Source organism: Acanthopagrus latus, chromosome 24, assembly GCF_904848185.1.
Source record: "Acanthopagrus latus isolate v.2019 chromosome 24, fAcaLat1.1, whole genome shotgun sequence".
Classification (NCBI taxonomy): domain Eukaryota; kingdom Metazoa; phylum Chordata; class Actinopteri; order Spariformes; family Sparidae; genus Acanthopagrus; species Acanthopagrus latus.
The window spans coordinates 12419679-12444246 of record NC_051062.1 but is presented as its reverse complement, the minus strand read 5'-3'; the positions used below and the strand labels follow the sequence as shown (position 1 = coordinate 12444246).

Below are 24568 nucleotides of genomic sequence, written 5' to 3'. Positions count from 1 at the left end.
TAGGTGCATCCCAGGTGAATCTTCCCAGTTGTTTGTTCATTCCATCAACTCTCTTTTGTGAGTGTCGCGTTTGTTCCTGACTGAATCTCTCTACTTTAATGTGGGCATATTGCAGGTATAGCTCGCCGGAGGTGAGCGTACAGGAATGCACATACGTTTTTTTTTGTGCTCAAAACACACACACACACACACACACACACACAATTTACCATTGATTGAACCAACTCAATACACTCACAGACAGTGCCGGCTTGAAGCAAGAGGACACAGCCTGTGGCAAGGTGATTGAGAGAGCACTGTGTGTGTGTGTGTGTGTGTGTGTGTGTGTGTGTGTGTGTGTGTGGGTGGGTGTGTGCTTGGCTGGCAAGAACAACTGGTGACATCTGCAGATGAGTGGCATTAAAGACGGAGATGAAAGGCACATTTTACGTACCAGTCTCTCTCTTTTCTTTGTCTGCCTTCTGCTCTATCTATCTATCTATCTATCTATCTATCTATCTATCTATCTATCTATCTATCTATCTATCTATCTCTCTCTCTCTCTCTTTCTCCCCCCTCTCTCAGATGTGTCGGGGTCTTTAGTAGTGTGATCCAGAATCGCCTGCCGCTGCTCTTTGGGCTTCAAACACACAAGGTGAGATCAGCGCACATGAAACGATCATAGGGAGAGACAAAAACGATGGAGTGGGGTGAGAGAGGGAGAGAGAGGGAGAGAGAGGATGTAGGGAAGGAAAAAAAGAATCATAGGGAGGCTCGCGGCAGGAAGGGATGAAAGTAAAAGAGGGGATGAGGAAGAGAGAGAAGAGCCAGAGACGGGAGGGAAGCTCCCAAATCTGCTAATTGTGTTAATAAACCACTGAGAACTGGATGGAATCAGAATTAAATCGCTAATTTTAATGTTAAAGCGTCACAACTTTAATCTTTCCTGTGGTTACATCAGTGTTGGGACACCTTAGAAGAGCGCCCAAACTGAACATATCGAAATTAGGAACACGTTTACATTCATAGCAGCTTCTCTTTGGAAATTATGAGCAGCACACGCAGGAATCTACAAGGAAACTAAGGTAACGTAAGAGTTGAAATGCCAATAATACAGAGTTCAACGTAACTGTGGCCGTCTTTGGGTCATCGATCAAAGGTCCTTTTGTGAGGAAGTTGATTTTTGAGCCTCGCTCCCAATTTGTCAAATACTTCTACTACTTCAGAGACTCAAACATCTGTTTTCTTGCAAGTTAAACTTAAAGTTAACTGTCATATTATCATCATTGAGACAGATGCAAGAAGGCTCACTCGTTACTACTTCCATCATCAGCTCTGAAAACAAACATTTTGTTTATCGGATGAGGAAGAAGTGGCATTTTTCTTGCCCCCTGGCAGGTCGGACGCCCTTCAACAACAATAATATACGTCTCAAAGATCACAATTAAACTTCATCTTTGCACTGTAATTTGATTTTCCAGTCAAACATCCACTAGTTTCCTTCCCAGACCAAAGAAAGACCAAGATGTCTTTCCAAAACCCACCAGAAAACTCTTTTTAAATCCGTTCACCCGACGCCTGGCAAGGTGAAAATCAAAGTGTTTCCGCACGTCCAAGAAGCCACTGTTCCCATCAGGACGGCTGTTTTAGTTGTGAGAGCTTCCCTGTCTGCCTCGCAGCAGTCGTGGCCGTAGCGAAGCTCTGGGCAAAGGGAAGTGAAGGGCACCGCTAGCTCAAGGCAAAGCCCAGTAGGTAGTGTGACTCACACAAGACACACACAAACACACACACACACGGGCTTCAGCTCACTTTTAGACTAACTGCACCTTTGTTGTACTTTTTAAATTTACATGTTTTATGGAGCGCAGTAATTGGTATTTTAGCATCTTAAATGGCCCTTTGTTTGGGACACAAAATGTTTTTTCGAGAGGAATTTCAACAGGAAATGTTCTGCAGAAAAGGTCAAACTGCATCTTCAGTACGGAGATTTTTACTGTTATTAAGAGCGACATGAAGGAAATAAAGGAAACTATGTCGGAAATACATCTTTTTTTTATTTTTTATTTATGCAACACAGATTCAATCCAGCTCTGCAAAAACAAAGTTAAAATGTGGCCGGGATGAAAGTGTGAAGCTGCCACACACCGTTGATTAAATCGTATTGTTTAATTATGCAACGTTTGAATTGAATCCCACTTCATCAAATGCAGACACATGTTGTATTTTGTGTGCTTTAGTGCCATTTGGCAATCACAACTACTGTTTTTAGTGCTGCACATCTGAGGGGGAGGAAAAGGTTTTGAATATTTTTTTGTATGCATCACAAGCAGCGTTGTAGAAGTCATTCTTGAATTACAAATATCCTGTTATTCATACCAATAGTACCTGATTAAAAGTATGAAAAGTACAAGTTAAAGTAAATTGGTGTCATCAGCGTTGGCGTCTTTGGTGTTACAGGATATTATCAACACTTGTGTTATTAGCATGGTCAGTGTTGGTGTCGCTGTTATTGGCTTTGTTGTTATCGACCTGGACAATTATCGGATCTGATACTCTGCACTTTTTCTGATTATCGCGATCACTTATTTATTTTTTTATCCGGTTGCAGAAAATATACATTTTAATATGTGCCGTCTGCAAAGTAACTGCTAAACTAAAGTTCATCATTTAAATGTCGAGGAGTTGAAATACACTCGCCTCCAAAATACAGTGGAGTGCAAATATGAAGTAGCAGAAAAGAGAAATACTCAAGTAAAGTACAAGTACTGAATAATTCTTGATTGTGCGACACAAAAAAAACGGCTAAAGATTAGAGGAAGGAACCGATCTGAGCTGTGTGTGTGTGTGTGTGTGTGTGTGTGTGTTTGTCGTCCTCGTCGTGCCTGCCGCTGATAACCGGCGATAATTATGCTAATGCTAACGGCGCTGCTAGCCTTCCCGGGTTCACGGTGTCAGCGTTCCTCACGTGAACCGAGACACTCTGCGAAATGTCAGCCTGCGCCTCGTGTGCGTGGACGTGTGTGTACGTACGTGTGTTGAAGAGAGATGGCTTGAGATAAAGAGTCGGGAGGCCTCTCACGTGCACATTTGCATGCCTTAACACACACACACGCAGAGACACCAGGCTCAGATATTAATTAAAGTTCATTGCTTCAGTAATTAGCAGGGCAGGATAATAACAATATGTGACTTATCGCCCCCTGAGGTTCAGCTCTTCCTCGAACTTTAATTGAATGAGCGACATTAAAAACTTCAGAGGCCATTTGGCAAGGTTGACTAAACAGTCGTAAACACTAAAGGAAACACTTGGAGCACCGGCGACCGGCGTCTCCAAAACCATTAAAAGTGTCCTCTTCCTTTAGCTTCAGGGAAGCCATAATCCAAATTGAGTAAGTTTAAGTTTCATACTGTGGGGCCTGAAAAACGGTCAAGTTAGCAGTTTAATAAGAAGTGAGGCGACATAAAAGACCTTGCAAAGACAATATTTTCTAGAAGTTTTAAAAGTTTGGGGGTCTCACTTTGAAAAGTGCTCCTGAAGCGATGCTGAGCAGCTTAACATGCCGGCAACATGAGGGTTCAGTCAGAAACAATAAGAGAATACATTCACTGACACTACCAGGGGTTGTTAAGGAGACGTTGAGACAACCCCAGGCGTGTCTGTGGCCTCAAAAACAGGTATTTTAAACCAAAACATGATCTTTTTTTCCCAAATCTGATCTAACAAGACAGTAAAACACACTGATGTCACGATGGAAAACTGAAAACTGAACACCGAGACAGTTTTCAAAACTGATAACTTGTTTTGTTGAGTTGAGTCTAGAACCAGATTTTCATGCTCTTAGTAACATAAAACATAATATTGCTTCAAATACAAGTCAGTGAGACATATTGTTATTCAATAATGAAGACATTTAAATCACATGTTAACTGTTATTTAGGGAGCCGAAACTATTTGCTTATTGAAGAATGTGATTAACAGTTTCAGACGTCTGTTGTTTAACTTCACTGGTCAATTTTTGAGTGTTTTTGCACTTTAAGAATAGTTCGACCGGTCGGAAGTTTCCGTTTCAACGCTGAGGAAATGAGTCGTTAAGACCTGTGATTCTTCTTATCCAACACTAAAAAACAAAACAAATCAGTGTCAAGATGCTGAGCTACGCCTTTACAGTCTGATTATCTTACCTGAACATCCAGATTCCTGTAATTGATTGATTTATAAATTAAATTTCATGAATACTCTCTCTCTCTCTCTCTCTGTTAGTTCTTTACTGGCTCGCTCTCCCTTTTTTTCCTCTCTCTCAGCATCAAGCCAATCAATCATCACGCCTTTTGTGGCTCTGCCGTCTCGTCCTGAAACCTTAGACGCACACACCCTCATGTACACGTATACAAAGGCATGCACACACACACACACACACACACACACACACTGTTTCTGCAGCGCCTTTGTGCTCCTTTAACCTTGAGGTCTGCGAGCGCCCAACTGTGATAATCTCTCAGACTGCCTTCATTACTGTTATAGGACACACACACACACACACATGCAGAGACAAGCATCAAGGAAAGGCACATACATTCAACATGACCACACCTACACCCACACACACACACACACACCTACACTCTCACACACACACACACACACGGGCCTGGTAAGAGGTGGAACATTTAAAAGCCGCCTTTTTTTCTCACTATTGACTTGGATCAGCATTAGGCTCATCAGATAGTCAGGGCAGTGCTCTGTGTGTGTGTGTGTGTGTGTGTGTGTGTGTGTGTGTGTGTGTGTGTTATTGGCTGTCCTCCCCCTAACTGGCTAGACGGACACAGCCTCCAGGAATGTCAAACCTCCAACCTGCATTCTGATGTGGGCACCAGCAGTCACTTGTACACCGTCGCCCACCGCGCATTAGAGTGTGTGTGTGTGTGTGTGTGTGCGTGTGTGTGTGCGCGAGCTTTACTCATCTTTGTGCACAGTTGTCTGAGTGGCAGGCCCTGGGCGGCGGCACGGTAACCAGGCAGGTACAGAATGAGATGGGGAGGAAACTTTTAGACAAAAACATCATTAGCTAATCGCTGTTTTTGTGCGTGTGTGTGCACGTGTGTGTGTGTGTGTGTGTGTGTGTGTGTGCATGCATATGTGTGTGTTTGAATGTGATTCTAGAAAAAAGAAAAACGTATCTTTCGATTTTTTGCTAAAATTATGCACACATTTGAAAAAAAAAAATATTCGACTTCTGCTCCGACCAGGCGGCAGCAGGTGAACATTTTGGCGATGTTGGACCGTACTGTGTGTGTGTGTGTGTGTGTGTGTGTGTGTGTGTGTGTGGGTGTGTGTGTGTGTGTGTCTGCCCTTTAAGTGCCAGTGACAGTGGCTTGGCATGCGATCTGCCCTGCCAGTCAGTCGCCCCGCCGCTCTACCTTTCTCTTTCATTCGCACTTCTCCTCGCCTTTCATCCCTCTGTTCCCCGAGCGACGCAACCTGTGGTTTTGGAGAAAGTTTTGACTGATTGGTTCTTTCATCTCTTCACCAGCGTGCACGAGAGCGTACGTGCATGTGCGCGTGCATGTGTGCATGTGTGTGTGTGTCAGTCCTGATAAACTGTCTTTGCCTCGGTCTGATTCCCTGTTTTAACACTGGTGGAGTGAAAAAGAACCTTGACTTTTTTTTTCCACAAGTCCCTACTTACAATTCAGCGCTGAACAAAAAAGCCCAACGAACACTGAAAGTCATTATCAGAAATCAAAAAATGAAGACGCAACGGGGTTGTGACCTGAAACACAAAGGCTCTAAAGGCTCCTTGCTTTTGGTAAAACCAGAAAATTTGGGGCATGAAGTATTCTGTGAACTTCTAACTTTGTTGAAAGTTGCAAAAACATTATTTATTGATTTCCCCCCCAACACCACCAACAAATCAAGCCATTTTCTAAAATGATAATGAAGTTCTTGGTGGTTGCTCATCAGCGTAGTACAATATGCAACCAACATGATGACCGTGGCAATGAAATGAGTGAGGAGCACTCGGGTCAGTGCCATCGTGCCCTTCATTCAGCTGAGAGGAGTAATAGGAAAAGAACTCACAATAAAAGCTAAAAGAGAGCAGCCGCCGAGCCAAGAGAAAATTAAAATCCTCAATGCAAAAAAAAAAAATCTTTTCAGGAGAGATCTCTGTGTAGATACAGTACGACTTTAATTTGAACTTCATTTAAATTCATAACGAGAAGTAAGAAAGGCAGCAGCAGAGCGCCTTTTTCTATCTTGAAGGTAAACAATTCAAAACTCCGGCGATCCTGCAGTTCATGTTCTGTGGTTTTCTCCGATCGCACAAATGCCGCGAAGAGAAGTGGTTGGATTGTCCTAGAAAAGCATCTTCACTGGTGTTTCGCCTGTGATGGAGGTTCTCGGGATAAGATGCAAAGACCGACACCGACGCAATGTGTGAGAAATATCAAACTCCTCATTTAAACCAAGATAAAAGTGAGGAGTAAATAAAAACTGATGAGAAGGACAGCAATGCCACAGAAGTTCGTTCCTTCCCTCAGGTGGCTGCTGTCCCTTTTCCCGGTACGAAGCCAAAAGTTATTTTTGTATTTGTTCGTTGTTGATCGACTGCAGCTGGCAGGCTGAGCAGCAGCAGCAGACAGTCAAGGTAGATAAATAATACAATGATTAAAGAACAGACTCATTAAATCTGGTTTCAGTAATTATAACAAACAAGCGGAGCACTTTTGCTCAGCTGGCTGCTGTTCTTTTAACTAACTTAACGTACGTAACAAGGCAATAAAAGACGTGTACTGTAGTTTTCATATCACAAGCATACAGTGTGTTATTAAATGTTTTAAAGAAGGAGACCTGCAGGTACGTTTACATGCTGTTTTAATGTGCCGCAGCTGAGAAGCTAATCAGCTACCGAGACGTAAACGTTTGTTAGCAGAACACGTGAATGTCGGTTTGATCACAAAGATCCAAGACATGCGTTTGTTTAAGTTCTCTGGTGGGATGTGTTGTCGACGCATCTGTCAAAGAAGATTTCAGCCCTTCAGCCTCGTGTGTGTTTGGATCTGTTTGTCTGGAGGCTGAGGGATCTAAGTAGTGGACTGAAATAAAGTTGTTAACCTGTGATTTCGGCTCACTGTATCAATAGCTGACACGTCGGCACATCGTCAACCTGTGGAGCTCTCCATTTCTGATGCGCCACACTTTTTTATTTTTTGTTTTTGACTGCTGGAATTTGAAATCACCACTTTGTCCTCCAGTTCATTGGAACACCTTTGGTTGGCTTTCGCGTGGCATCTTACAAAAAAAAACCTCAACTTAACTTTTGAAATACATTCGCACAACACCATGAAACCAAAACTAAAGAGAGCGAGGATGTGTCAGTGAGCATGTAGTGGGTAATTCTTTCATCGATAACGTTTGGCACAGGTTAGACGGACGGATGATGGATAATGATCCTTACAAAGTAAACTTGGATAAATTGGTATTTATGAGCAACGTAAATTAAAACATTTGAAACTCAGTCTGAATACAGTTTCTTTGCAATTTAAGAGAAAAATAGGCCCGCTCACAATTCACGGCTGGATAAAAAGAGTTCACATTATGAGAAATTATTTCAATGTGACATAAAAGACAAGGTGATGACCTAGACGGTTACAATTGGAGACTTGCAGGAAGAGCTCGGCACCGCTGACGGGACTTTGTGCTGACTTTGGACTAAAAGAGATTTATATTTATTTTATTTATTTATTTATTTTTTTTTAGAACAAGTTCGATTGAGGAGCCTCTTCATCTCCTCATCAATTTTAAAATCCTCACCTGCAGCTTCAGACAAACACCTTCTCCTCAGTTTTCTCCACCTCTGGAAGTAAATTTAAATGAATCGACCCATAAACAAAAACATGTACAAAAAATAAAAAAATAAATATTGAGGATGAGTGAACGGGAGCCCGCGGAACGACACAAAACGACAATCTTTTCTCAATGCCCCCGACAGCATCCTTGGAGAGATTTAATTTTCCCTCAAGTGCCTGCCTCCCATCTCTTAGAAAAGTATGTTGTCGCTTCTCCACAAGGTTCCCCCACTCGGAAGGATGCGTCTCTCTTCAGTCGGAGTTCAAGTGTCTAATCTTCTGCGTCTCAAGGTCAGCGTTTGTATGCACTCTTGAGGGTCTTGATTCAAACAAATGAGGGAAGAAAATTAATCGGAGGCAATGTATGAAGTGTTCAGAGTGTGTGTGTGTCTGTGTGTGCTAGCAACTGTGTGTGTGTGTGCAAACATGAATGCAAATTATTGTGTGTAAAGTGTGTGTGTGTGTCCAACTGGAGTCGGTGGAGGCAGAGCTCAGCTGCTCGGGTCCCGGGCCTGATGGGATTGAGCAAAAGGATGAAAGAGGGAGATAAAAGACGGGCAGAGAAAAGGTGAAAGGGGGAGACCGATCACTGGGCCGAGCGGAACATTGTTCTCTTGATCACAGTCCGGAGGTTTTTTTTAGTGCGTCTGCGTCACTGTTCGCTTCAAAATATATGGATGTTTGCGTCAGTGTTTTCTTCTTCAGGCTTAAAGCAAAATTCAGGGGTTTAGATCGGGGAAATGGAGCCCTTGAGCAAGACGTCAAATCCACGGACGTTTACTGCATTTACAAGAATATAGAAAACGTGTTTATTTCACGTACTCAGATGCCCAGAATGCATTGCGTCTGTCAGGCAGCACCACGCTGGAGCTTCAACTACGATTTCTTTATTCTATTTCATCACCAAATTCACTTCTGAGACCACATCAGGCCAGAAACAAACTGTGTAGATTTCGATTATGGGGAGTTTTACGAAAGTTGTTGGCGAATCGATGATGTGCCCGAACGAGCTGAGGTGGTGCATAATTCGTAAGTTAACAGACCGTTTCCTGTTTATTTTCCATTATAAAGTCAAGTGCTGCTCTAGGTAACATATCACTCTCAGGTGCCTCCTCAGCTCAGCACCCTCGTACTTCAATCTTTAATTCTTTTATTTATCCTTTACCTTTTTTTCTGTCTTTACTTTGCCTCGTTGATTTAGCCAACTTTCCATTTCTCTTGCAGTTAGTGATTCCCTCCTTCTTCTTTATGTCAGCACATGAACTCGATGGACGTTGACAGTAAAATAGGAGAATCCTGCTTGAAAATATCTCTAACAACAGCATTAATTCTTTTCCAAGTCTTACTCCTACCTTGAAATAATACTGGGAAACATTACAATAAGTTGTGGATCAATACAGAATATGTACTTAAAGGTTCATGCAGCAGGCAGTATGTAAACACAGAGCGCAGGACTGTGGTCATACAGACAACGAATATAAAGCAGCGTGCTTGGCAACAACATACATATTAAAAATTCATCTTGTTGTCGCGTTCATGTAAGTAAAGTTCTCAATAAAAAGGATGCAACTCCTTTATGGGGATTTAAGGGGACTATCTGAAAACAGAGGAGGACGTTGATTGTCTTGAAAAATGGTGGCTGATAAATGTGCAGGAGCCTACAAATGCCGATGCATTGCAAGTTAATCAAGCCCTTCTATGTAAATCCTCAATCACAAGGAAGATTTGATAAATAGAAAAGCCGAGTGGTGAAAGAGAACAGGAGGGGCACCGTTTCCATCCCTGTCATCCATCCATCTATCCCTCCTCCTCCTCCTCCTCCTCCTCCTCACTTTTTATCCTCTGTTCCCTCACATCTATTATTCACCCCATTTGGCAGCCAGGTTCACACCTAAATAAACCTCCAGCCATGCTGCGTCTCCCTCCCTTCATCGTGTTCTCCTCGTTTCATCCACAACAACTCTTTTAATGAATTCACTCGGTTCATTAAACCCCTCCTAACATGTGAGAGATTCCTGTTAACTGAAGTCATTTTAAAGAACGGGGTTTTTTTTTTTGTTTGTTTGTTTAAAACGTTGTTAACGGTGCAACAGTCAAGGTTGTTTTTATTGGTTATTTTGCCGAAATGCTGTGAAACAAACGACCTCTGAGTGATCAGCTGTGCCTCGATTCAAAAAGCCTGAAACAGATAAAGAAATCCTTTACATTTGATTTTATCCTTCTTGTTAACTGCTCACTCATTTTATTGCATTTCATTTTGTTTTATTCGTCTATGATTCGCTAGCTTTGGGACTATATCATATCAGTGCTGGATGATATACGATATATATCGTTATCGTGATATTAGACAATATATCATCTTAGATTTTGATTGCATAATTGTTGTCTTTTCCTGGTTTTAAAGTTCTTATCAGACTGTTCAACTCTACTAACATTACTGATGATCATTTATCAGTGTTTACATCTTGTAAAAGTAACAATAGTCATACCTATAGTATCGTTGCAATATCCATATCAAGATATCGAGGTATATATGTATATCACGATAATGTGGCATTATTTAAAGATCGTAAAGATTGTATGGTACCACATATTGTGAAGTATCTTGTAACTCAATTTGGATTGAAAGGCTCTAGATATAAAGATTATCATTATTATTATGTCGATGATGTGTGGTTTTATTTATGAAACGGAAAATTTAAGTTCAGCTGTAAAAACGCTTAAACAACAATCTTTTTTTTTTTCCTTTTTTACAGCATTTCTATCTCTGTATGCAAACAAATCAACAACCCTAAAGACCCACAAGCCCTATTTCACTTCCCAAATTGTATGTTTACCATTTTAAATCACACAATTTCCCTGAAAAATACTCAAATCTGATCTGATTTTTATCCTAACACTGCACGCCTCAGCTTACACCACATAAACAGTGCTTGTACAGTAAGTGCTTATAATAATGGTGAAAAGAAAATGGGGAGGAAATGCTAATGAGCAGCTGATTATGCACCACGGACTCCCGAGTTATTAAAAACAATAAATGCTTAAACCAAAGTGTCTTGGCTGCAAATGGTATTTTAAAACTATGGTGTTTTTGCCTTCATTGTTTTTCTCTCTATTAGACTTCCATCTTTTTTTTTATTTATTTTATTTAACATAAACAAGAATAAATTTATAGGTTTTCAAAAAAAATTGAAAAGACAAAAATAATGAGGCGCCGCCGCACACGCACACACGCGGCGTGCACCTTTTAAGACCTCTTCACTCTCCAATTTAGAGCAAGAATAAACAACAGCGAGGGGGAAAGAAAAGAGTAAATGTGTCATTAATAAAAAAGGAAGACGAGCTAATTGTGTTGCATGCTCTGGAAAAATCAAAAATCCATTAGAGAGGCAGGAAAGGACACTGAACATGGCTTTTTTGAAAAACAGAGGATGTCTCACAAAAGAAGAAAAACCAAGGGCGCTTTTACCTTTAATTTGGCCCTATATCCCCGATTTAAGATGGTCTCCGTGTGCACGTTTGTGTTTCTACGCGCGTGTATGTTATTGTTGTTCTCCGCTTAATGCATGCCAATGAGTCACGCAAGAGGCAACTTTATCTAATCTCCATAAATGGCCGTACAGTTCAGGAAGGTCACCCACACACAGGGCGAGGGAGAGAGAGAGCAGGAGGAGACGGTAATTGAGAGAAATTAGAAGAAATGATGGAAGGGACCGGTTGAAGTAAAGAGGAATGAGAGAGGGACAGAATGGACTCTGGGGTGAAACAATTAGCTCTGTCGTTTAACGTTTGCTCTGCTTTACCAGCTCGGAGAGGTCAGAGCACTCCGGAAAACAAAAAAAAAGGGAAAAGTCATTTTCCTACGGGGGCTAGCGAGGGACAACATATCTTGAAGTGTTTTTTTTTTCCTCAGAGAAAGGATCAGGAAGACGGTAAAAGCTATTCGAGTTCAGTCGAGGGTTAGATTTTTTTTTTTTTTTTTTTTTCACTTTTCATTTGGCTACAGATGTTTATAACTCCACTGGAGAAGGTGCATTCTCTCAAGTCAAGAATGGGAGCGGAGGAGGAACATCCTGTTGTACACAATTCATAACGACCGCTGCTCGATTAAACGTTCAGTGCTGGAAATAAGATTGTCTCGTGTCAGTTCTGTCTTCGTAAACTGGAAACCGACGATTTTGCTTCAAATTTAAATTATCGAAGTAAAGTAAATTGACTCCCACATGTAATATTATAGGATAATGACAACACCTGCGTTTAAACTTCGCTTGCAACGTACAGTTTTGTCCAACACCATGCACCATAAAAAATAATAAAAACTGGCCAGCAATCCATTTCTATCTGCTGTCACGTCTCCGTTATAGACTTAACACATGAATTAACTCACATTTTGTCCTGCGTTGTTGCTAGTTGTTGTGTTACATTTAAAGTCGAATATCAGAACTTCTGAGTTCCCAGTCGCCACTTTCAACTAGAACCCTACCAATATATTGGTTGGCCGATAAAAATTGTCTGATATTGGCTTATCACAGTTACTTTGGGGCGCAGAGACAGAACTTTGCTGCTCTTTTGCCACGTTTATCTTCCCTCCTGTTTATCAGCCTGACTGCAGCTGCGTTCAACAGGCGTGACCTCCATCATCGGGTGTTTATGTTGTGTAACGCTGTCTGGAGCCGGAGAGGGAAATGTACTTTACACACGCCAATTAGCGTCGGCTGACGTGCAGTAAACTTCTCTGGGTCAAACTCGCCTCGCTGCTGGTGTAGACAACATTCAGGAACCACGTTTCTTACTTGAAAATGAGTAACGGTTGTAAAAAAAACTGATTTCAAGCCAAGTGAACCTTCCTCCTCGGGTTGGATACTTTGACCGATATTTGGAAGACCTTTATTAGAATCAATTTTCTTTTTTTTCATTGTCTTTCTAGTGTGTGTGTGTGTGTGTGTGTGTGTGTTAGAGCCACACATGAAGGCGCTCTTGGCGTCGCTTTGATGCCGTCACAAAGATCGTTCCACTCCCTCTCTTATTGTAGGGGAGGCGATCCTGTCGCTCCCTCTCTGTTGAGCCCTCACCGACATCCGTTTTTGATTTCCCCTTCTTTTTTTTCATACTTTGCTTTTGATCCCCGCATGAAACCTGGTTAAAGGGGTCTCGGGGGTGGGTCATTACTTTGTACGAGCGCTTATGTGTGTGTGTGTGTGTGTGTGTGATGTTGGCATTACCCGTTGTCTCTTTGAGGCCATCTGGAGTCGGCACATGTGGGAAAACCTAGTGTTAGCCTCCGAATGTGAATGCGTCGGGGTGTGTGTGTGTGTGTGTGTGTCACTTTGACATGCCAACACATTTGTAACGGATAACATCACAGCTGATTTTTATATTCGACTCCAACTGAGCGGCAGCTGAGAGAAAAACAATCATTTAATATGCGTTATTCTATAGATCCATTAGTTATACAGTAGCACAGTCGCACTAACGGGCATCAAAATGCAAGGCCAAACACACCGACACATGTAGTATATTAGCAGATGGGACCAGAGTGTGTGTGTGTGTGTGTGTGTGTGTGTGTGCACTGTTCTGTGATCTGTTTATTCCAGAGCTGTCAGCCTAAACAGGCCGACTCACTACTTAATAATGCTCCACTTCCTCTCTGGCTGTGTTCGCGTGCACATCCTTGTGTGGCGGCTATAAGGACGATGTGCTGGTCAGAGGTTGGGTCGGGTTAAAGCTTGAATTCTGACCAGATCAACATCAGTAACAAACAAAGTTAAAGCTGGTAAGAAATATCTATATTTGCACACCTTGCATTGACACAACATCTACGTTAGCAACAGACAGCTTGTCTTTCAAAGCCGCTACTATGCACGTATATACAGAACATACATGTGCGTATTTATCGATGCCTGCATGCTCCTCTCTCTCGGTGTCGGTGTGCATGTATTGGCAGTCCTGCAGGTGTTCGTGGCCTCAGTCAGTGTGTGTGTTTCACAGTTAGCCAGTGAGGACACTGAACCACATGTCAAGGTCAATACACACACAGTACACATGCCGGTCTCTGTTTTAATGGACGGCATTAGAGAAATCTACCTCAATCTGACGAGCTCAAGACTGGATTTTAAAAATGTTAGATATGTTCCTGCAAACCCACAGTCGAGTTCTCGCTGTAAGTTTCTTTATGATGCAACTTTACGTTTGTTTAGTGTACTTTTTCTGTTTCCACATAGCCAGAAGCTGTGCTAAAACACTTGGTTAGGATTAGAAAATCATCATAATTTGACTGTTTTGGTCCCCACAGACACTTCTGGAAATGTCCTGAGGTCTCCCTCAAAACACTCGGTTTTATCGCCACAAACAAGGCTGGAGATATACCGACTTCCTGTGGGAAATATTCGGTTTTGGTCTCCACAAAAGTGACTGTAAATGTCCTGAGGTCTCCTACTAAACCCGCAGGTCTGTCACCACAGACGTGGCTGGTGATGGACCGAGCTCCCATGAAAAATGCTGCTTTCAGTCGCCGTAAACACAGCTGGAAATGTCTGGAGGTTTCCCTACAAACACCTGGCTTTGGACGGTTGGGAATGGGGCTTGCAGCATTTTATTGCAGCCACCATCCCCAAAATGCATTGCAATTCATTTGCAATAAAGAAATGCAGTCAGAGTTGAGGCTTGATGATGATAGTGAACAGTTTCACGATGACGGACCCGCTCCCTGTCTGCTCCCTGTGAAGAAGTCCTTTCATTTGTAAGATCTAATTCATTGCTGTTGTGGTAACGACGTGCCGATGTTGGAAGAAGAGCGACTTGTTTTGATCAGACACCTGCTAGGAGAAAAAACACAAAAACAACTCCAACTACTTTAACTACGTGTTACCCTTACATGTGTCGAGTTTTTCCACCTGCCTCACCTGGCTCTTCAACACAGTGCTTCATGTGGCCTTCGTGTTTAAGAGTTCGTCTTCATGCGCTGGTTTTACAATTCACCCTCGCCGCAGCCACTTGCACTCGCGCCTTTTGTTCCCCCTGCCTTTATTCCTTGTTTCGTTTTCACTTCTTGTCTTCCGCCGTCCTTCACGCGGATTCCTTTCACCACCAGGTGCAGCTCCAGTCTGCGCTACACAGAAATGTACAGAGAAAACTCACACCAAGACACAGACACCCGAGTGAAATCAAGCAGTGCCTTCCTCCAGGGTCCATGTCCCGCTTCCTCGCCAAGCATTACATGGCCATACTGCCGCCGTGCGACTGACGGACTTCTGGCACAGAATGGCAGCGCGGCGGACACAAAATCCCTCTCAAGGAGCAGATGCTTGCTTCCTCTTGACATATGCCCCCGAGATGGAGCAGGGTGGATGGGAATTGGAGGGGGAAGGCAGGGGATGTAGACGGGGGGGGAGAGAAGGAGGGTGTTAATCTGGAAGAGCAAGGAGCGAGCAGAGAAATGAGGATACGATAAGAGAGATGAAGTCGAGGGATCTAACGAGGATTCTCAAGTTCACACATTTGTTCAAGAATCCACACCTTTAATTTCAAAGTCTTAACTCAAAGATAAATCGTGTCACCGTTCTCCAGAGTCATGACTGCTAGCGTGTCACGGCGAAGCCCTTTTTGAGGCCATTAAGGGTTTAACTAAAAGCTCTCACTTTCTAATAAATTAGAGCCAAAGGGGCACTGGGCCAATGTCGGAGATTTTAAAACAGAGGGCAGAAAAGAGCCAGAGAGGAAAAGCGAGCTCCTTCTCGGCTAAAGATGAACAGATGGTGTTGGGTGTAAAAGTGGAGAAGCGGAGGGATGAGACGGGATGAGAGGCGAGAGAGAGAAAGAGAGGGATGAGAGGATTTCAAGAAAGAGTCGCCACATTTGTGTCTGGATCGTTGCTGCTTCTATAAGTCGAAGAATTGGAAACATTACTGAGGTTACGATCGGCTTTAGCTGTGGTTGGCAGTGGTATTTTGTAAAAAAAAAATAAATAAATAAAATGGACAACAAAAATAGATATCAACGGCCACTTTTAATTTCATATTTTCAAGGGATGGGGAACGTACATGAAATGAAGGGTCGTGATCTGTATTCACAACCATAAATTTTCATCAGCGGCTCTTTTCAAAGACTTCACAGTAAACCGGCCTTGGTGTTACACAAAGAAAGAGAAAGACGTAATAACCATATTTATATATGTTTGATTTCAATGATTGGGTCACCAAAGTTACAAAAACAGCAGACTTTCTTACTCAGCTCTGGTAGAATCGAGTCATTCGTGAGATTTTTGCCGCCATCTCAATACAATGATTGTTGGAACTTCGTGTTTGACGCTCACAGAATTAAAAAGATGAGTGAGCGCTAACATGGCAGCATGCTCATAATAACAATGCTAAGCAGCTGATGTTTATAACGGTTAGCATTTTATAGTGTGTTTTAGCATTATAACATGTCCTAATTAATACTAAACACCACAATTAAGCGTTTTTTGGGGGGAGTGTTGTAAAGAAACTGGATTTCTAACTTTTAAAGAATTTAAGCTAAACAGGACAAGGCTGTGCAATGTGTGAGTACAGATGTAACTTTTTCAAATGGATGTTTATCGAAATTTAAATATATCAGACAAAACTAATGGAAGCTGTTCATCTCGTAGGGATCTGGTCTTAAACTGTTGGACAATTCCAGTTTCGACTTGATGATGGAGAGAGTGATTTCCTAACTTTAGATCAAAGTTACCACATTTCTCCTTGAGGGAAACATGATTGTTCAGATGAAAAATGTGAATCTGATGGTGGTGCTGAAGGAAATCCATCTATTTGGATCATTAATGTTTACACAGAATATCATGGAAACCCATCGAACAGCTTCTGGATCTTTCAGTCGGGAATTTAACGACAAACATCTAATAAAAGCAAAGAGATAGAAAGTACTCGCCTATCTTTTACTTGAGCGCACAACTCTTAGCTTAGAAGTTTTTTCAGATGATGCCTCAGAAGTAAATATTATTTATGGTATTCTGACTGTAAAAATAGCGTTGAAGGGGACGTGATGCGACGTGTTAGTCGGACAGTTAAGACACGATGTTACACATCAAAACAGAGTTTTTACATCGTCATTTTTCAGTGCTGTCGGCATCTACACTAACAATTTCATCCAACTCTACAGTAAAAACAATGGCGGGAGTGTCAAAAACAAATTGCCTCGTCACATTGAAAGTGAAAGTATTGAAAGTCTGGTGAGACGCCACCAGAAGTTGTGCAGTAATTCCCTCTTTCATTCGCCCTAAACTCTGATTTTCTCTACCTCTTGTCAGATTCGTCCGCTTGTCATTTACTTTGAGGTAGTAAACACACAAAATGCTGTATATACAGGCAGTACACACACACACACACGGTTCCCACAACCAATACAGTTGCAAGGTGAAATCTTTTCATTAAAGCAAACAAACAAGCAGGGAACACACACACACACACACACACACACTCAGAGAGCACCATAAACAGCAATTCCAAGTCTTTCATTAATACGCACAAGAATTTAATTAACGGCTATTGATAAGCTTCGTCTGTCTTAAGGACATGTTTGTTTGTGAATGTGCAGACGTGTGTGCGGGCTGCGTGTCTGTGTATCTTAAGGACGCGCTCGTTATGCAGTCATTACACGGTGATCTTCTTGATTTGTCAAGCGTGAAAAGGAGAGAACACACACACACTCGTACAGTGTAAGATATGAACGCGGCGTGTTGGCGGATTAGATGGGAGTTTTTAATCATCTTAATTAAGCCTAATTGTTATTTGTTGAATACGTGGCATTTGTGAAGTTCACGGGAACACAAAAGCAGATTGAGGACTAATTAAAAACTCAAGAACCACCGCGTTTTATTTCAAGAATCTGGTAAGAAGCGAGAGCATGTGCGGCGGCGGTGGCTTGAAACAAACGAGAGGAATATATGAGGAGAGACTGAGCGAATTTACATTTCCTTTATAACTGTTAGGAGTCTTGCATAATGTAAAATGTTCACAGAGTGTTTTAGTAACAGGTGAAGGTCGGGATGGTGTTGAGCACTAACGTAACTAACGGACGGCATTTTGATGAAGACGTTCGGTTCTCCAGATGTGTGAAGACTGAGTGTAGGACAGTGGATAAGGCCGGGCTGGCAGAGATGTTGTGCTGTGGAAAGGTTTCCCATGATTAGGAACATGTGTCGACACAACTGCCTTTTTGTTGCTAATAATGTTAATAAAAAAAAAGCCTTGTCGCAAAAATAAATCTGGGTAAAAATCCAGTAATCCTGGTTCATCACAAAGGTCAAGCAATTAAAAATAGTTTGTAGGTGTAGATGGTCTGGGTACTGAGGGCTGCAACTAAATATTATATTAATTATCAATTAATCTGCTGATTGTTTTAATCACGTAAGAGTTCAGTTGTTATTTAACGGGTCTTTGTGTGTGAAGACACTGATGCTGCAGGTAGCTTTTGTTATGGTTGTGTTTAATAGGCAGGGGAGAGTCTAAAATTGGAAAGGAGGGTTTATACTTCACAGGTAGGTAATTGTGTGTGTGTGTGTGTGTGTGTGTGTGTGTGTGTGTGTGTGTGTGTGTGTGTGTGTGTGTGTGTGTGTGTGTGTGAGAGTGAGTGAGCGAGATTGTGTTATAAGATGAATGTCTGATTCTTCTGTGGCTGGCAAGAGTCGTCCTACAACAGTAATTACAGACTGTACAGCTTCTCTGGAAGATGATCCAGGAGCACACACACACACACACACACACACACACACACACACACACACACGTCTCCTGCCAAAAGACAACACCCAGCACTCCCCTCCTAGATGCACCTGAGGAAAGAACGACTGTCACCACACACATACACACACACACACACACACACACACACACTCCTTGCACCTGAGTACACTCACGTGCCAGCAAAAGGCCACAGCACCGTCTGTTCCTGCCACACACACACACACACACACACACACACACACACACAGTCTCTCTCCTTAACACTTCACTTTCCTTTTTCATTTCACTCTCAGATTTGTTCCCGTTCTGTGTCCGTCTTTTGCACCGTAACATCTTTTATCTGTCAGTCTTTTTTTTTTCCCACCATGTTCCGGCGGCCTGTGCGAGTACGAACCTGCTGCAATGTTCTGACCCACCTACAATGTGGTTCACCAAGCTTTTTTTTTGTTTTTTTAAAAAATAAATAAATAAAAAGGTCCAGCAGCTGGACATGCAGCCTTTCATTTGCATCGGAAATGTGTTCTGCATTCACGTTTTGAAAAAAAGAGTCCACAGCTGCGGCGAGCTGATGAGATTGATATAAAGGGGTTAATGTTAAACGTCAAAGCATAATGCACAGACTGGAGCTTAAAATAATATGATGTTTTAAGATTACACAGCAACGCGTGACATATATCTGGATGTTTTGAAGCTCCAAGTATGGTTGACTTGTCTCCATTTCCAACTCCTGCAATCACTTGTATTTATTTATTTATTTTTTTTTCTTTTTCGTTGAGAATATTAAGAGAACATCTTTCCGCAATGCCGCCAGCTTTCTGTCACAAAGCGGATCTCTTCCTCTTCTGTCTTGGGCTTCGCCAGAGGATAAAGATGTCGGACCATCTGCCACAGTGAGCAAGTGATGGATTTAAAGCTCATATTTGTGCAGAGTGCTGCTCTCTTCCTAGTTCTGAGCCGTGAACACATTGAAGCAGCAAAGGAGGGAAATCAGGTAGATTTTGACAAGTGGAAACCAGGTCGGATCCGGCTCAAAGAACTCAGATCGATGTGCATTTCTGTCTCTGGTGATTGATGACAACTCTAAGTATCGACTGTAAAAAGAAACTACATGCGACACTTGAACGATGTGTCTAATCAAATACAGTTGTCAATGTTTTACGTCTCGGACAGATGTGGACTGGAAGCAAAACCGTTAGCAGGTGTGATAAACACACACGACAGACGATGTGTGAGCTGGTGGTGTGTGTTTCTGCGAGCGACTTCATCGTCTCAAGGAGTAAAGACACGCCCTCATACATCATTAATACAAAGACACACATGTTTAGCAGGTTGCCACCTTTCCCAGGTGGCCCGCACACTCACGCGCACACACACACTTGGCGCGCTAAACACCTTGTAAAAACCCCTGGTGACCCAGAAGAAATCAGACAGATTGAAGATGGGGCAGCAGGAGGAGGAGGAGGAGGAGGAGGAGGAGACAACATGAAGAGGGAGGAAGACACACCTGTTATTAGTTTTGCTCCAGACGGCTGATCTCGGTGGAAGTCGGGGATGGACAGATCGAAGGAGGGACGACGAGGAGGAGGATGAGACAGAAGGAGAGCTCCTTGGAGAGAATGAGAGAAATTGTCGGGCATGAATAATGGATGGCAGATCCTCAGGGACCATGTTCAGACATTAATAATGGATAAGACTCAGCTGGAGGGGGCAAGGAAACGCCTCAGCGGAAGAGAAGAAAGTACTCGGATGATGCTTCTTTTTGAATTTGGCAAAACTTTTTGCCGACTGAGACACCAAACTCATAATTCTCATAACACACTCTCGCTGAAACGCACATGTTGTGTGTTTCCCACACATACACTTCACCTACTACACACAAGCTATTTTTGACGACTGACTTTCGCATTTTTTTACTCCACATTCCCTTTTGTTTTGTCAAAGCTTGCAAATTCACCACATTCGGTACCAAACAAAAACAAATGGAAATATCTCCATGACTCTTAAATGCTTAAATCTTTCAAATTATATCTTTAAACCGGGTTTGTTTTGGTTCTGTGTCTTCACATCCCTGCCAGATTATGTTACCCTCCACTTCCTGGAAAACATCTGACCCCCCCCGACAGGAAGCAACGGAAGTCCCTGACAGGAAAGAACTTATCATCGTAAATATCTGCCGGCTTTATGTGAAACTATTCTATAAACAAACACAGCAAAACAGTTTGAGCATTCACCGCAAAAATAACCAAAATCTAAATAAGATTGCTGGCCATTCCAATCAGATGCTTGAAATGATAATCATTCTGAATCCCCTACTGAGTGTGACGTTAAATGAGCTGTGAGAAAAGTTGTTTTCACCGAGACATGTAGTTAACCTTAAAAAGGACAAGGTAAACCTTCAATTCCAGCGAAAATTACAGAAAAAAAAAAAATAAAAAATACCAAAACATTTTCCTGAAAGAGCCCCGAGGTTGAGTTTAAACATTCCCAGCGAGTGCGAGCGCACACATGCCAGATTGAAAATCAGACGAACCAAAAATTCAAAAATTTCTGCATGAGAGGAGCGACAAGGAGAGGGCGCAAGCTAACGATCACTTACAAAAGGCCCTTGTGCGCACACACACACACACACACACACACACGAGACAAAAAAATACAGATGCTTCCACACGTATTTATGCACAGTTGTAGAGAGACACACACACGCTAAAACACACAAATTAACACACAGGGTTTGGTGTACTGCCAGTTCTTGATGACACTGAGAGACACACACACACACACACTTTCCACCACATTGTCCTGCTCCCTCTCTTCCTCTATGTCTGTTACATCCTCTCATCTTTATTTCACACACACTCACTCCCTCTATTCTGAACTACACACACCAACACACACACAGGCAAATGAGCAGCACACTTAAACTAAATGGGTGGCCTGATGGTGAATCACTGTCATTTAGCAACAAAGACCTCAGCTTGTTGTCCCTTCATCCCCCTCTCTCTCTCTCTCTCTGACACACACACACACACACACACACACACACAGATCAACACACATATTCCACATCTACCGTCACAGGCGTCTATGTGCGTGAAACACACACACACACTCACACGCACACACACGCACGCCGTATGGGTGTATAATTACAGTGAGTGAAGCAGCACTAAGGAATAATTACAGAGGCTGGTCGCTGTTGTTGTTGTTGTTGTTTCCAACAAATAAACCAGTACACAAACAAGATGGAGGGGTGAGTGGCGGGTCAAGCCATCTCCGTGATGACGCCGTAACACAGCGCCATCTCCCATATCTGGATCTGAGCGCCGTCACTTTCTCCTCCTGATGATTCCTCCGTATGCATCCATGTCACTGGTGCAGCATCCGAGCCCAAAACTATTGGGATTAATCTGCCGTCCTTCCGTTTTTTGGGTTTTTTTGGGAAGCTTTTTCAAAGATATTTTGGAACGTGGCTGCAGGGATTTGCCTCCATTCAGCCGAAAGAGCATTCATGAAATCTGGCAAATTCTGAAAGTTGCTCCACGTCCCCATGCATGTGTGGGACTGTTTGCTCAAAAACAATCTTTATCTTGAATGAACATTAACTTAGCAAGAAAAGAAACAAGTTGGAGGAACACTTTTGTCCTGACAGCATTCAAGATTTGCAGAACGAGACCAGAGTGAGTGGAGTCCAAATACTTTTGGCCGTTAAGTGTCGCTCTTTTCACCCTTGTGGTCTCTCACGTGAAGCTCTTTTATACAGGAGAAACAATCAAATAACACCCACTAAATTATAATGAATGTACACTGTAAAATATGGATTTGTCTTCAGTGTGAAAGGGGACCATCAGCTTCTATTCCCACTGGGATTAAGGTGGACACGCTAATTTAGGCCCTTTATCCAGCCGCATTTCGTCCGTCCATGCTCTTCATCATCATGTTGATGCTTTAAGGTCCTGTGGGTTAAATTAAAGGCACATTGTGTTGAAGCTACAGATGTTAATTTGAAACAGGAAGTCCCTTGAGATTCGAATCTCACCATCACTGTTTCGGCACGAACGTGACACGGCAGAAACTGTTCAGAAAGGAGTCAGTCATCTTGTTCTCTAAGGATTCTGTTCCTGCTCTCTTTTTTAAAAATCTTTCGTCACTTCCTCCCAAAGTCCCAAAGTCCTCCATCCTTCACTGCAACTCCTTCTCCACACACACACACATATACACACTTATGCACACGCGCTACACACTGTGCCCAGGCAGTCACCTGCACTGAAGGTAAATGGAGTGTGAGGTTTTACTGGCGCAGTGATTGCGGGGTACGGCTCAGGAGGAAATAAGTGTTTGGTTTGTTTATGTGCTATCAGACAGCAGGTGGCGGAGTCGGCGCGCCGCCTCCCGACCCGCGATGGGGAGAGGAGGTGGACCGAGGTCGAGGCGGAAGGTGTGAGTGACGGGGCGGGACGGTGCTCATCGAACTTACGTCTAAACATTTCTCAAAAGTATCCTGATGAAAGCAAGCAGGCGACGGCCACAGAACGAGTGAAGCGATGTGTGTGTGTGTGTGTGTGTGTGTGTGTGTGTCTTTGCTGTACGTCCATCAGCGTCTGGCAAAAAAGGCTGTGTGTGTGTGTGTGTGTGATGTGTGTGAAGCGGTAGGGGAGGTGTGAGGTTGTGAGGGTGAGGGTTATCCCACTGCGTCAGAGAGAAAGAGGGGGGAAAAGAGGGAGGGAGCTCTCTTGCATGTAGAGGGAAAAAGAGAGAGGAGAGATGAAAAATGGAGGGTGGACGAGTGGCTTTGTTCTCCTGAAGGGCCGGGATGAAGAGCTAACTCTTACCGGGAAATCACAGCTTGGCACGGATCTTTGTCTTTCATTTTATTCCTCTTCCTAACGTTAAATTCCGACTCGTTATATCAACTTACTTGTTGCAACTTCTTGCCGATACCCCCTGAGTTTGCCCTCCACGTGACCTATCCACTGCCTTCCATCCGTCAGTTCGACGCTTTGGACAGTCAAAGTGATGAAATAAGAAAGAAAAGGGTCAAAAAAAGAGAGATTGTGTTGGCGAGAAAGACAACTATTCACTTGTGTGGCCTTGCCTCTCCATTAAATATGCAAAGTATGATGAAACAGTAATGAAAGGGAGGATCAGCAGGTCGTCACGCGTCGTGCTTTATGTGCCGACAGGTAGAACTTCACTCACTTATTTTTTTAATTAAATCAAGATAACGGCACGGTACTTAATCAGGGATGTTTGTCTCTTTATATAGATTCTGACACCTTAACTCAGAATACAGGATAACAAACTAATACCTGGCATACTGTAATAAATGAAGAGGTTCAATATGTACGATGTTTTGGCAGAAATGAAATTTAGTCGTCAGAATTACGTTTTCATTGGTGTATAATTACCTGGAAATGTTGTTTCTATACAGACGGAGCAGGTCCTCTTCTAATTCTACTGTAGCCCAGAACAGACAAACTTTCACAGGTTGTTTTATTTTGTGTGTAATTCTATTTAAAGGCCACAGCAGGAGAGGGTGAGACGAGGGGTGTTGAGTTGGTCTTTAACCCTCACTGCTAGGTGCCTCTAAACTTTACACACTAGACCTTTAAATCGGCTTTCAACTGAGTTTTATTTCCTGTTTTTACTAAAAGTTGCTCGCAGCCATTGATAAATGGATGAATAAATCATAAAATGTGCTCCAAGGTTAATTTATTTTCATCCTTTGTGAGTTATTATTCAATTTCGATTATTCAATTAGTCCTCCACTGCTGGGATATCCGTACGATGGCTAGATATTCGTCTTTCAACCTTGGGATTTGGATATTTGTATTTTTGCTTTTTTTTTCCCTTGTAAATGTGGGCAAACTACAAAATTTTTATTATTGTACACTGACTGAACTCACAAGAATATATGAATAATCTAAATTGTGTTGTAAACATTTTGATGGTTTGATCAAAAGGCTCTTTGGACCCTGTGTTGGAGACCCAGTGACCTCTGACCTTTAAGGAGAACCAGACCT

At 42.5% G+C, this 24568-nt stretch overlaps 1 protein-coding gene across 2 annotated transcripts in view; it reads right to left on the bottom strand.

Annotated features, from left to right (window-relative positions):
• The window catches only part of ccdc28a (coiled-coil domain containing 28A), a 161629-nt gene that overhangs the window by 72896 nt on the left and 64165 nt on the right, over positions 1–24568 (bottom strand). For both annotated transcript variants that reach the window (XM_037091683.1, XM_037091682.1), the window contains exon 5: positions 20053–20154. The gene's annotated coding sequence lies outside the window, so the exon portion shown is untranslated. The remainder of the gene's footprint in view (positions 1–20052; positions 20155–24568) is intronic.